Consider the following 15,811-nt stretch of genomic DNA (forward strand, 5'->3'; position numbering starts at 1 on the left):
CACTCTAGAGGTCTCCTCTATGTATTACAGCCACTTCCCTGCAGGCCAGCCCCCTGTCTGATGCTTATCAGACACCATCATGAGGCTGAGATTTATTTACTTTCAGTTTCACATTTATCCCATAATGTATCAGCACAGCAATAACTGAGGCTATACCATTTATAAAACACATAACACGTTATCTTCGCCTGGTTATTAGGTAACATTTACCAATCAATATAACGTGAGGTTCACCAGCCAGTCAAATGATGCTACTGAATGCTTTCTTGATCTCACCCTCTATGTAACTAAAAATACTTTTAATTGGAAACTTCCTTTTTTTAGGAAATATAAAGCAGGTAATACTATTCTACAAGCCAAACGTTGTCACACATCTCAAGCCGTTAAAGCGATACCCGTATTAGAATTAATCAGAGCCAAGTGTACATGTTCCCTTAACCCTTTCCAATCCACTGTGACGTCTGAAGACATTCTGATTGAAGGCTGTACAGCTCCGATGTCAGAAGGCGTCCGGCAGGGTATTCTTACTGTAGATTACTGGCTGCTCTGTTGTCGGCGCCTCTCCAGCTTGTTACATACCGCAGTACTGGCTATAGCCAGCAGGTGGCGCCATTGTATAATGGCAGAAAGAGAGAGCCCCTCTAGGAAACTCTGAATCCAAAATTGGATTGCAAAGGGTTAAGAAAAAGATTATATGGTTGCTGAAGCTGATATATGCAAACGACTAAAAGATCAGGGATACACAGATTGGATGTTAAATAGAGCTACAAAAAGGGTTAACAAGGGTAAATGTAGACGGGTGGAAATTTCGCGGCTAAAATTTCCTGCAGAATTTCCGCCCATGCACGCTACCATAGGATTGCGTTAGATAATGCAATCCTATGCAGACAGTCGCGATTTGACAGCATGAAAACCAACGCGGTATTTAAATTGCGGCATGTCCTATTTCTGTGTGAGCCTCACAGAGGCTTGCATAGAAATGTTATGGCTGTCGCTGGCTCTGCCCTGCGCACGTGCGGCTGGGCAGCAGCCGAAACATAGCAGAGCAGAGAAGACGCCGGAGGAGGTGAGCTGCGGAGGTCAATGCCGGGGCATGGGTCGCATCCCGCTGCGAGATGCGACACAGCCATCTTCATTTACCATAACATGGATAGAAATGTCTTATTGGAGAATAAAGTAGTCTAAGGCCGCGGGATTTCTGCCACTGGAAGCTTGCATAGGATTGCGGTAAGAAACGCAATCCTATGCAGACGGCCGCGGTTTGGCTGCACAAAATCTCGCACGGCAAACAAACCGCGGCATGCCCTATTTCTGAATTACAGAAACGTCACTCACCCGCCGCTGGCCACGGTCTGCGCATGCACCGGCTGCCCAGCAGCCGGCACATGAAAGATCCGGAGCTGCGGGGCGCGGGTGAGTACGGGCTGCTCTCTGCAGGTGCTCGGGTCGCGTCCCGCGGCGAGAATTCTCACTGCTGGATCCGACCCGGCCGTCTGCAGGCGGTCTAAACCAAGGCGGAGATTGGACTGGTGTTTTCAACAGTTTATATTAGGAATTTACAAACTGTGAAGCAATTGTTTTTTTCTTCAACCCACCCTATAAAAGAACAAAATTCTAAAACAAATATTATAAAAGCAAATACCGCTAAAGTTTAAGCTTAGCGGGGATGTCATCTCCCGTCCAATGGTGTGAGTGGCTACTAGAACAGCGCTGGCCCCCTGCCGTGCCTTCACCAACAGTTGGCCAACATGTACTCATTTACCCCTACACGTACACCTAACCCAAACCCTCCTGGGAGAGCACAACTCATAGACCTAAGCCTAACCCTAACCCTCAATGGACGGCTAAACTCATTTTTTCCCCTGATCTCCTGTCAGGCTAAGGCTAACCCTAAGCCGCCAGTCAGCCAATCAGGAGTTTGGGGGCGTCAACAACCAGGATACTCTACATCAGTATGTCTCCACCCCTACTTCCGTTGGAGACAAGATGCAACAGTACGAAAAGCACATATATTAATGACAGAGAAAAAGAACAAAAATGCTTCTGGAGTTGCAAGACATTTTTGGGAACTTCATGCGGACTCATTCGGGTCATTTAAATTCTGCGGTATTGAAGCTGCAAAAAAATCTTTAAGAAGGGGGAATGGAGAAAATTTGTCCTCAGTAGAGAGGCATTTTGGATATTGAAGTTGGGAACTCGCTTACCAGTGGGCTTAAATTTCAAAGATTTGCTGTATGTTTATAAAAGAGAATGGAAGGAGAAGGAAGAGGAAGAGAAAAAGAAAACAGAAAAAAATATTATTTTTTTTTCCTCTCCCATTTTGGTTCTGGGTGTTGCAATCAAGTTTGTGGAAATATGCATATATGATTTAAATGTGTGATTGGTCCATAATTGTATTTAAGGGAAAGTACCATGTCAGTCTGCTAGCTGTGATCAAGAAAGCAGGGTCTTTCAAAACATGCCTGTGCGTTGACATGGTATTACACGGCATCCAATATTTATAATTTTATGGATTTTTTGTACTAACAGAAGTGATTTTAAGAAGGCGGCTTTTCTCCTTTGTTATACCATTTTTACCTGTTGGGGGACAGTTTAATCATCATTACCTTCTATATTCACCTAAATAAGCTATTGGCCATACGTATACAGTCAGGAGGATGAGCTGTGATCTCCTCTGTTGTAACTGTGTGCCAGGAGATGTGTGATCATCATCAGTAAGGCTCCCTGTCCACAGGCGAGCGATATTCTGCAGGGTAGAGAACTGACAGCTCTCTGCGGTGAGCCTATCTAACAAATAGAGAATCGCGGAAAATCGCAGCATGCCACGATTTGAGTCCCCGAGCAGAGATCGCTATGATTCTCCACTCGTGGAAAGGTGGCTGCACTTTCCATAGTTAAGTCTATGGAAAGCGTGCACTGCGTTACTGATGGGCGGATTAACGAGTAACGCAATATCGCCCTAACTGTAACAGGAGTATCTGCGTTCCCCTGTAGGCAGCTTCTGCCTTGGATTTATGTAATAGCATCACACAATTTAAGAATTTAACTGGAGAGTGAACACATAACCCCAAAGTAAATCTGAGCTGGCCAGAATTGAGATCATATGATTATCTGAGAAAAACAGGACAGGAAGTTCAGACAGAATGAAATAACTAACCAAGATAATCCTGGCACACTTATATCTACTGAACTAGAAAGTGAATGCAGAAAAAAAAAAAAAAAAAAACACCACTCGCATTTTAAAAGTAGTAAATCGCAGGAAACCTGCCTTATATAACCCTCTAGTATGTAAGGATGGGTGTATCTATCTATGTAAAGGCGAAAGCCCTCATTGACTGACTCACTCACTCAGTGATTGACTCACCACTAATTCTTTAACTTCCCAGTGTCGTACAAACTTGACATTTGGCACAACTATTGCTTAAGTCCTAAATAAAGCCCTAAATAGGAAACGTAAAGGGGTTGCAACTTGATTATTCAATTCTAATTGCAAAGGTAAGTGCACCCTTGTGTTATGCAACTAATCTAATTCTCTAACTTCACAGTCGTACAAACATGTAATTCGGCACGACCATTCTTTAGGTCTTAAATAGAAAAAGTAAAGGGGTCACAACTTGATTATTTAATTCTAAGCCTGAAAAATACAGTATATAAGGAGGCGAATCTACCTCCTCTCTAGGTGTATATACTGAGGAGAATCTACCTCCCCTCTAGGTGTACATACTGAGGAGAATCTACCTCTCCTTTATGTGTATATACTGAGGAGAATCAACCTCACCTCTATGTGTATATACTGAGGAGAATCAACCTCCCCTCTATGTGTATATACTGAGGAGAATCAACCTCCCCTCTATGTGTATATACTGAGGAGAATCAACCTCCCCTCTATGTGTATATACTGAGGAGAATCAACCTCCCCTCTATGTGTATATACTGAGTAGAATCAACCTCCCCTCTAGGTGTATATACTGAGGAGAATGTACCTCCCCTCTAGGTGTATATACTGAGGAGAATCTACCTCCCCTCTAGGTGTATATACTGAGGAGAATGTACCTCCCCTCTAGGTGTATATACTGAGGAGAATGTACCTCCCCTCTAGGTGTATATACTGAGGAGAATGTACCTCCCCTCTAGGTGTATATACTGAGGAGAATCTACCTCCCCTCTAGGTGTATATACTGAGGAGAATCTACCTCCCCTCTAGGTGTATATACTGAGGAGAATCTACCTCCCCTCCAGGAGTATATACTGAGGAGAATCTACCTCCCCTCCAGGTGTATATACTGAGGAGAATCTACCTCCCCTCTAGGTGTATATACTGAAGAGAATCTACCTCCCCTCTAGGTGTATATACTGAGGAGAATCTACCTCCCCTCTAGGTGTATATACTGAGGAGTATCTACCTCCCCTCTAGGTGTATATACTGAGGAGAATCTACCTCCCCTCTAGGTGTATATACTGAGGAGAATCTACCTCCCCTCTAGGTGTATAAACTGAGGAGAATCTACCTCCCCTCTAGGTGTATATACTGAGGAGAATCTACCTCCCCTCTAGGTGTATATACTGAGGAGAATCTACCTCCCCTCTAGGTGTATATACTGAGGAGAATCTACCTCCCCTCTAGGTGTATATACTGAGGAGAATCTACCTCCCCTCTAGGTGTATATACTGAGGAGAATCTACCTCCCCTCTAGGTGTATATACTGAGGAGAATCTACCTCCCCTCTAGGTGTATATACTGAGGAGAATCTACCTCCCCTCTAGGTGTATATACTGAGGAGAATCTACCTCCCCTCTAGGTGTATATACTGAGGAGAATCTACCTCATCTCAATGTGTATATACTGAGGAGAATCTACCTCATCTCAATGTGTATATACTGAGGAGAATCTAACTGACCTCTATGTGTTTATACTGAGGAGAATCTCTCTCTCCTCTATCTGTATATACTGAGGAGAATCTACCTCACCTCTATGAGTATATACTGAGGAGAATCTACCTCACCTCTATGTGTATATACTGAGGAGAATCTACCTCACCTCTATGTGTATATACTGAGGAGAATGTACCTCATTTCTATGTGTATATACTGAGGAGAATCTACCTCACCTTTATGTGTATATACTGAGGAGCATCTATCTCATCTCTACGTGTATATACTGAGGAGAATCTACCTCATCTCTATGTATATATACTGAAAAGAATCTACCTTATCTTCATGTGTATATACTGAGGAGAATCTACCTCATTTCTATGTGTATATACTGAGGAGAATCTACCTCACCTCTATGTGTATATACTGAGGAGAATCTACCTCACCTCTATGTGTATATACTGAGGAGAATCTACCTAATCTCTATGTGTATATACTGAGGAGAATCTACCTCACCTCTATGTGTATATACTGAGGAGAATCTACCTCACCTCTATGTATGTATATACTGAGGAGAATCTACCTCACCTCTATGTGTATATACTGAGGAGAATCTACCTGACCTCTAGGTGTATCTACTGAGGAGAATCTACCTCCCCTCTAGGTGTATATACTGAGGAGCATCTATCTCATCTCTATGTATGTATATACTGAGGAGAATCTACCTCCCCTCTAGGTGTACATACTGAGGAGAATCTACCTCTCCTTTATGTGTATATACTGAGGAGAATCAACCTCACCTCTATGTGTATATACTGAGGAGAATCAACCTCCCCTCTATGTGTATATACTGAGGAGAATCAACCTCCCCTCTATGTGTATATACTGAGGAGAATCAACCTCCCCTCTAGGTGTATATACTGAGGAGAATGTACCTCCCCTCTAGGTGTATATACTGTGGAGAATCTACCTCCCCTCTAGGTGTATATACTGAGGAGAATCTACCTCCCCTATAGGTGTATATACTGAGGAGAATCTACCTCCCCTCTAGGTGTATATACTGAGGAGAATCTACCTCCCCTCTAGGTGTATATACTGAGGAGAATCTACCTCCCCTCTAGGTGTATATACTGAGGAGAATCTACCTCCCCTCTAGGTGTATATACTGAGGAGAATCTACCTCCCCTCTAGGTGTATATACTGAGGAGAATCTACCTCCCCTCTAGGTGTATATACTGAGGAGAATCTACCTCCCCTCTAGGTGTATATACTGAGGAGAATCTACCTCCCCTCTAGGTGTATATACTGAGGAGAATCTACCTCCCCTCTAGGTGTATATACTGAAGAGAATCTACCTCCCCTCTAGGTGTATATACTGAGGAGAATCTACCTCCCCTCTAGGTGTATATACTGAGGAGAATCTACCTCCCCTCTAGGTGTATATACTGAGGAGAATCTACCTCCCCTCTAGGTGTATATACTGAGGAGAATCTACCTCCCCTTTAGGTGTATATACTGAGGAGAATCTACCTCCCCTCTAGGTGTATATACTGAGGAGAATCTACCTCCCCTCTAGTTGTATATACTGAGGAGAATCTACCTCCCCTCTAGGTGTATATACTGAGGAGAATCTACCTCCCCTTTAGATGTATATACTGAGGAGAATCTACCTCCCCTCTAGGTGTATATACTGAAGAGAATCTACCTCCACTCTAGGTGTATATACTGAGGAGAATCTACCTCCCCTCTAGGTGTATATACTGAGGAGAATCTACCTCCCCTCTAGGTGTATATACTGAGGAGAATCTACCTCCCCTCTAGGTGTATATACTGAGGAGAATCTACCTCCCCTCTAGGTGTATAAACTGAGGAGAATCTACCTCTCCTCTAGGTGTATATACTGAAGAGAATCTACCTCCCCTCTAGGTGTATATACTGAGGAGAATCTACCTCCCCTCTAGGTGTATATACTGAAGAGAATCTACCTCCCCTCTAGGTGTATATACTGAGGAGAATCTACCTCCCCTCTAGGTGTATATACTGAGGAGAATCTACCTCCCCTCTAGGTGTATATACTGAGGAGAATCTACCTCCCCTCTAGGTGTATATACTGAGGAGAATCTACCTCCCCTCTAGGTGTATATACAGAGGAGAATCTACCTCCCCTCTAGGTGTATATACTGAAGAGAATCTACCTCCCCTCTAGGTGTATATACTGAAGAGAATCTGCCTCCCCTCTAGGTGTATATACTGAAGAGAATCTGCCTCCCCTCTAGGTGTATATACTGAGGAGAATCTACCTCATCTCAATGTGTATATACTGAGGAGATTCTACCTCATCTCAATGTGTATATACTGAGGAGAATCTACCTCATCTCAATGTGTATATACTGAGGAGAATCTAACTGACCTCTATGTGTTTATACTGAGGAGAATCTCTCTCTCCTCTATCTGTAAATACTGAGGAGAATCTACCTCACCTCTATGAGTATATACTGAGGAGAATCTACCTCACCTCTATGTGTATATACTGAGGAGAATCTACCTCACCTCTATGTGTATATACTGAGGAGCATCTATCTCATCTCTACGTGTATATACTGAGGAGAATCTACCTCATCTCTATGTATATATACTGAAAAGAATCTACCTTATCTTCATGTGTATATACTGAGGAGAATCTACCTCATTTCTATGTGTATATACTGAGGAGAATCTACCTCACCTCTATGTGTATATACTGAGGAGAATCTACCTAATCTCTATGTGTATATACTGAGGAGAATCTACCTCACCTCTATGTGTATATACTGAGGAGAATCTACCTCACCTCTATGTATGTATATACTGAGGAGAATCTACATCATTTCTATGTGTATATACTGAGGAGAATCTACCTGACCTCTAGGTGTATCTACTGAGGAGAATCTACCTCCCCTCTAGGTGTATATACTGAGGAGCATCTATCTCATCTCTATGTGTATATACTGAGGAGAATCTACCTCCCCTCTAGGTGTACATACTGAGGACAATCTACCTCTCCTTTATGTGTATATACTGAGGAGAATCAACCTCCCCTCTATGTGTATATACTGAGGAGAATCAACCTCCCCTCTAGGTGTATATACTGAGGAGAATGTACCTCCCCTCTAGGTGTATATACTGAGGAGAATCTACCTCCCCTCTAGGTGTATATACTGAGGAGAATCTACCTCCCCTCTAGGTGTATATACTGAGGAGAATCTACCTCCCCTCTAGGTGTATATACTGAGGAGAATCTACCTCCCCTCTAGGTGTATATACTGAGGAGAATCTACCTCCCCTCTAGGTGTATATACTGAGGAGAATCTACCTCCCCTCTAGGTGTATATACTGAGGAGAATCTACCTCCCCTCTAGGTGTATATACTGAGGAGAATCTACCTCCCCTCTAGGTGTATATACTGAGGAGAATCTACCTCCCCTCTAGGTGTATATACTGAAGAGAATCTACCTCCCCTCTAGGTGTATATACTGAGGAGAATCTACCTCCCCTCTAGGTGTATATACTGAGGAGAATCTACCTCCCCTCTAGGTGTATATACTGAAGAGAATCTACCTCCCCTCTAGGTGTATATACTGAGAAGAATCTACCTCCCCTCTAGGTGTATATACTGAGGAAAATCTACCTCCCCTCTAGGTGTATATACTGAGGAGAATCTAACTCCCCTCTAGGTGTATATACTGAGGAGAATCTACCTCCCCTCTAGGTGTATATACTGAGGAGAATCTACCTCCCCTCTAGATGTATATACTGAGGAGAATCTACCTCCCCTCTAGGTGTATATACTGAAGAGAATCTACCTCCCCTCTAGGTGTATATACTGAGGAGAATCTACCTCCCCTCTAGGTGTATATACTGAGGAGAATCTACCTCCCCTCTAGGTGTATATACTGAGGAGAATCTACCTCCCCTCTAGGTGTATATACTGAGGAGAATCTACCTCCCCTCTAGGTGTATATACTGAAGAGAATCTACCTCCCCTCTAGGTGTATATACTGAGGAGAATCTACCTCTCCTTTATGTGTATATACTGAGGAGAATCTACCTCATCTCAATGTGTATATACTGAGGAGAATCTACCTCATCTCAATGTGTATATACTGAGGAGAATCTACCTCATCTCAATGTGTATATACTGACGAGAATCTACCTCATCTCAATGTGTATATACTGAGGAGAATCTAACTGACCTCTATGTGTTTATACTGAGGAGAATCTCTCTCTCCTCTATCTGTATATACTAAGGAGAATCTACCTCACCTCTATGAGTATATACTGAGGAGAATCTACCTCACCTCTATGTGTATATACTGAGGAGAATGTACCTCACCTTTATGTGTATATACTGAGGAGCATCTATCTCATCTCTACGTGTATATACTGAGGAGAATCTACCTCATTTCTATGTATATATACTGAAAAGAATCTACCTTATCTTCATGTGTATATACTGAGGAGAATCTACCTCATTTCTATGTGTATATACTGAGGAGAATGTACCTCACCTTTATGTGTATATACTGAGGAGCATCTATCTCATCTCTATGTGTATATACTGAGGAGAATCTACCTCATCTCTATGTGTATATACTGAGGAGAATCTACCTCACCTCTAGGTGTATCTACTGAGGAGAATCTACCTCACCTCTGTGTGTATATACTGAGGAGAATCTACCTCACCTCTATGTGTGTATATACTGAGGAGCATCTACCTCACCTCTAAGTGTATATACTGAGGAGAATCTACCTGACCTCTAGGTGTATCTACTGAGGAGAATCTACCTCACCTCTATGTGTATATACTTAGGAGAATGTTAAAACTGTAAAAGTACAAAAGAATACTTTTACGACTAAGGGGCCACAAGCCATAGTCTGGGGGTAAATTTGAATTAAAAAGGGGCGATACCTTTAAGGGTAAAAAGTGAGGTGAGTGGGAAGGGTGACACATTCTGCAAAGAGACATCAGTACATGCAGTCTGAGGAGAATCTATTGTTCCTCTATATGTATACATACTTTATTCCTCAGTTCCTTTGAATTAACCGCGACTTCATAAAATTTTCTGTATCAACAACAGGTAAACACCTATACCATGTTAACTTGGGCAAAGCTGGGTATATCAGCTAGTTTATAACTGTATACACCCTCTAGTACATATATACACTGTATACAGGATATTACATACATTATATATACACACCTGTATTATATAACTATATACTCCCTCTAGTATATATACACACTGTATACAGGAGAATACATACATTATATATACACACCTGTATTATATAACTATATACACCCTCTAGTATATATATATATATATATATATATATATATATATACACACATATATATACACATATATATATATATATATATATATATATATATATATATATATACACACACACACACAGTATACAGGATAATACATACATTATATATACACACACACACCTGTATTATATAACTATATATACCCTCTAGTATTATATATATATATATATTATATACACAAACTGTATACAGGATAATACATACATTTTATATACACACCTGTATTATATAACTGTATACACCCTCTAGTACATATATACACTGTATACAGGATAATACATACATTATATATACACACACACCTGTATTATATAACTATATACACCCTCTAGTACATATATACACTGTATACAGGATAATACATACATTATATACACACACCTGTATTATATAACGATATACACCCTCTAGTACATATATACAGGATAATACATACATTATATATACACACCTGTATTATATAACTATATACACCCTCTAGTACATATATACACTGTATACAGGATAATACATACATTATATATACACACACACCTGTATTATATAACTATATACACCCTCTAGTACATATATAAATTGTATACAGGATAATACATACATTATATATACACACCTGTATTATATTACTATATACACCCTCTAGTACATATATACACTGTATACAGGATAATACATACATTATATATACACACCTGTATTATATAACTATATACACCCTCTAGTACATATATACACTGTATACAGGATAATACATACATTATATATACACACCTGTATTATATAACTATATACACCCTCTAGTAATATATACATTGTATACAGGATAATACATACATTATATATACACACACACCTGTATTATCTAACTATATACACCCTCTAGTACATATATACACTGTATGCAGGATAATACATACATTATATACACCCACCTGTATTATATAACTATATACACCTCTAGTACATATATACATTGTATACAGGATAATACATACATTATATATACACAGCTGTATTAAATAACTATATACACCCTCTAGTACATGTATACGCTGTATACAGGATAATACGTACATTATATACACACACACCTGTATTATATAACTATATACACCCTCTAGTACATATATACACTGTATACAGGATAATACATACATTATATATACATACCTGTATTATATAACTATATACGCCCTCTAGTACATATATACACCGTATACAGGATAATACATACATTATATATACACACCTGTATTATATAACTATATACACCCTCTAGTACATATTTACACTGTATACAGGATAATACATACATTATATATACACACACCTGTATTATATAACTATATACCCCTCTAGTACATATATACACTGTATACAGGATAATGCATACATTATATATACACACCTGTATTATATAACTATATACACCCTCTAGTACATATATACACTGTATACAGGATAATATATACATTATATATACACACACCTGTATTATATAACTATATACACCCTCTAGTACATATATACACTGTATACAGGATAATACATACATTATGTATACACACCTGTATTATATAACTGTATACCCCCTCTAGTACATATGTACACTGTATACAGGATAATACATACATTATATACACACCTGTATTATATAACTATATACACCCTCTAGTACATATATACACTGTATACAGGATAATACATACATTATATATACACACACCTGTATTATATAACTATATACACCCTATAGTACATATATACACTGTATACAGGATAATACATACATTATATATACACACCTGTATTATATAACTGTATACCCCCTCTAGTACATATGTACACTGTATACAGGATAATACATACATTATATATACACACACCTGTATTATATAACTGTATACACCCTCTAGTACATATATACACTGTATACAGGATAATACATACACTCTATATACACACACCTGTATTATATAACTATATACACCCTCTAGTACATATATACACTGTATACAGGCTAATACATACATTATATATACACACACCTGTATTATATAATTATATACACCCTCTAGTACATATGTACACAGTATACAGGATAATACATACATTACACATACACACCTGTATTATATAACTATATACCCCCTTTAGTACATATATACACTGTATACAGGATAATACATACATTATATATACACACACCTGTATTATATAACTATATACACCTCTAGTACATATATACACTGTATACAGGATAATACATACATTATATATACAGACACCTGTATTATATAACTATATACCCCCTCTAGTACATATATACACTGTATACAGGATAATACATACATTATATACACACACCTGTATTATATAACTATATACACTTCTAGTACATATATACACTGTATACAGGATAATATATACATTATATACAGACCTGTATTATATAACTATATACCCCCTCTAGTACATATATACACTGTATACAGGATAATATATACATTATATACAGACCTGTAATATATAACTATATACCCCCTCTAGTACATATATACACTGTATACAGGATAATACATACATTATATATACACCCCTGTATTATATAACGATATACACCTCTAGTACATATATACACTGTATACAGGATAATACATACATTATATACACACCTGTATTATATAACTATATACACCCTCTAGTACATATATACACTGTATACAGGATAATACATACATTATATATACACACACCTGTATTATATAACTATATACCCCCTCTAGTACATATATACACTGTATATAGGATAATACATACATTATATATACACACACCTGTATTATATACCTATATACACCCTCTAGTACATATATACACTGTATACAGGATAATACATACATTATATATACACACACACCTGTATTATAGAACTATATACACCTCTAGTACATATATACACTGTATACAGGATAATACATACATTATATATACACACCTGTATTATATAACTATATACACCTCTAGTACATATATACACTGTATACAGGATAATACATACATTATATACACACCCCTGTATTATATAACTATATACACCCTCTAGTACATATATACACTGTATACAGGATAATACATACATTATATATACACACCTGTATTATATAGCTATATACACCCTCTAGTACATATATACACTGTATACAGGATAATACATACATGATATATACACACCTGTATTATATAACTATATACACCTCTAGTACATATATACACTGTATACAGGATAATACATACATTATATACACACACCTGTATTATATAACTATATACCCCCTCTAGTACATATACGCACTGTATACAGGATAATACATACATTATATATACACACACCTGTATTATATAACTATATACCCCTCTAGTACATATATACACTGTATACAGGATAATACATACATTATACATACACACCTGTATTATATAACTATATACACCCTCTAGTACATATATACAGACTGTATACAGGATAATACATACATTATATATACCCACCTGTATTATATTACTATATACACCCTCTAGTACATATATACACTGTATACAGGATAATACATACATTATATATACACACCTGTATTATATAACTATATACCCCCTCTAGTACATATATACACTGTATACAGGATAATACATACATTATATATACACACCTGTATTATATAACTATATACCCCCTCTAGTACATATATACACTGTATACAGGATAATACATACATTATATATACACACACCTGTATTATATAACTATGTACACCCTCTAGTACATATATACACTGTATACAGGATAATACATAAATTATATATACACCCCTGTATTATATAACTATATACACCTCTAGTACATATATACACTGTATACAGGATAATATATACATTATATACACAGATCTGTATTATATAACTATATACCCCCTCTAGTACATATATACACTGTATACAGGATAATACATAAATTATATACACCCCTGTATTATATAACTATATACACCTCTAGTACATATTAGAGATGAGCGAACGTGCTCGGCCCCGCCCCTTTTTCGCCCTAATACCGCGATTTTCGAGTACTTCCGTACTCGGGCGAAAAAATGCGGGGGGCGCCGTGGCGGCGCGGGGGGGTTGCAGCGGGGAGTGGGGGGGAGAGGGAGAGAGAGAGGACTCCCCCCTGTTCCCCGCTGCTACCCCCCGCACCGCCGCGCCTCTCCCTGCCCCCCGGCGCCCCCCGAATCTTTACGCGCGCGTACTGAAGTACTCAAAAATGGCGGTACTCGGGTGCGTAAGTACTCATTACAAGTACGTTCGCTCATCTCTAGTACATATATACACTGTATACAGGATAATACATACATTATATATACACACCTGAATTATATAACTATATACACCCTCTAGTACATATATACACTGTATACAGGATAATACATACATTATATACACACACCTGTATTATATAACTATATAGCCCCTCTAGTACATATATACACTGTATACAGGATAATACATACATTATATACACACACCTGTATTATATAACTATATACACCCTCTAGTACATATATACACTGTATACAGGATAATACATACATTATATACACACCTGTATTATATAACTATATACACCCTCTAGTATATATACACACTGTATACAGGATAATACATACATTATATATACACACACATGTATTATATAACTATATACCCCCTCTAGTACATATATACACTGTATACAGGATAATACATACATTATATATACACACCTGTATTATATAACTATATACACCCTCTAGTACATATATACACTGTATACAGGATAATACATACATTATATACACACCTGTATTATATAACTATATACCCCCTCTAGTACATATATACACTGTATACAGGATAATACATACAATATATATACACACACCTGTATTATATAACTATATACACCCTCTAGTACATATATACACTGTATACAGAATACATACATTATATACACACACCTGTATTATATAACTATATACACCCTCTAGTACATATATACACTGTATACAGGATAATACATAATTATATATACACCCCTGTATTATATAACTATATACACCCTCTAGTACATATATACACTGTATACAGGATAATACATACATTATATACACACCTGTATTATATAACTATATACACCCTCTAGTACATATATACACTGTATACAGGATAATACATACATTATATACACACACCTGTATTATATAACTATATACACCCTCTAGTACATATATACACTGTATACAGGATAATACATAATTATATATACACCCCTGTATTATATAACTATATACACCCTCTAGTACATATATACACTGTATACAGGATAATACATACATTATATACACACACCTGTATTATATAACTATATACACCCTCTAGTACATATATACACTGTATACAGGATAATACATACATTATATATACACACCTGTATTATATAACTATATACACCCTCTAGTACATATATAC

The 15,811-nt window shown here is 37.7% G+C and overlaps 2 protein-coding genes across 2 annotated transcripts in view; one reads left to right on the top strand and one right to left on the bottom strand.

The window, feature by feature from the left end:
- Positions 1 to 15,811, top strand: part of LOC136620111 (uncharacterized) — a 534,467-nt gene that overhangs the window by 149,514 nt on the left and 369,142 nt on the right.
- LOC136619660 (zinc finger protein 208-like) overlaps positions 1 to 15,811 on the bottom strand; it is a 127,782-nt gene that overhangs the window by 111,471 nt on the left and 500 nt on the right. The gene's annotated exons all lie outside the window — the stretch shown is intronic.

The sequence above is a fragment of the Eleutherodactylus coqui genome, chromosome 3 (genome assembly GCF_035609145.1).
Source record: "Eleutherodactylus coqui strain aEleCoq1 chromosome 3, aEleCoq1.hap1, whole genome shotgun sequence".
Classification (NCBI taxonomy): domain Eukaryota; kingdom Metazoa; phylum Chordata; class Amphibia; order Anura; family Eleutherodactylidae; genus Eleutherodactylus; species Eleutherodactylus coqui.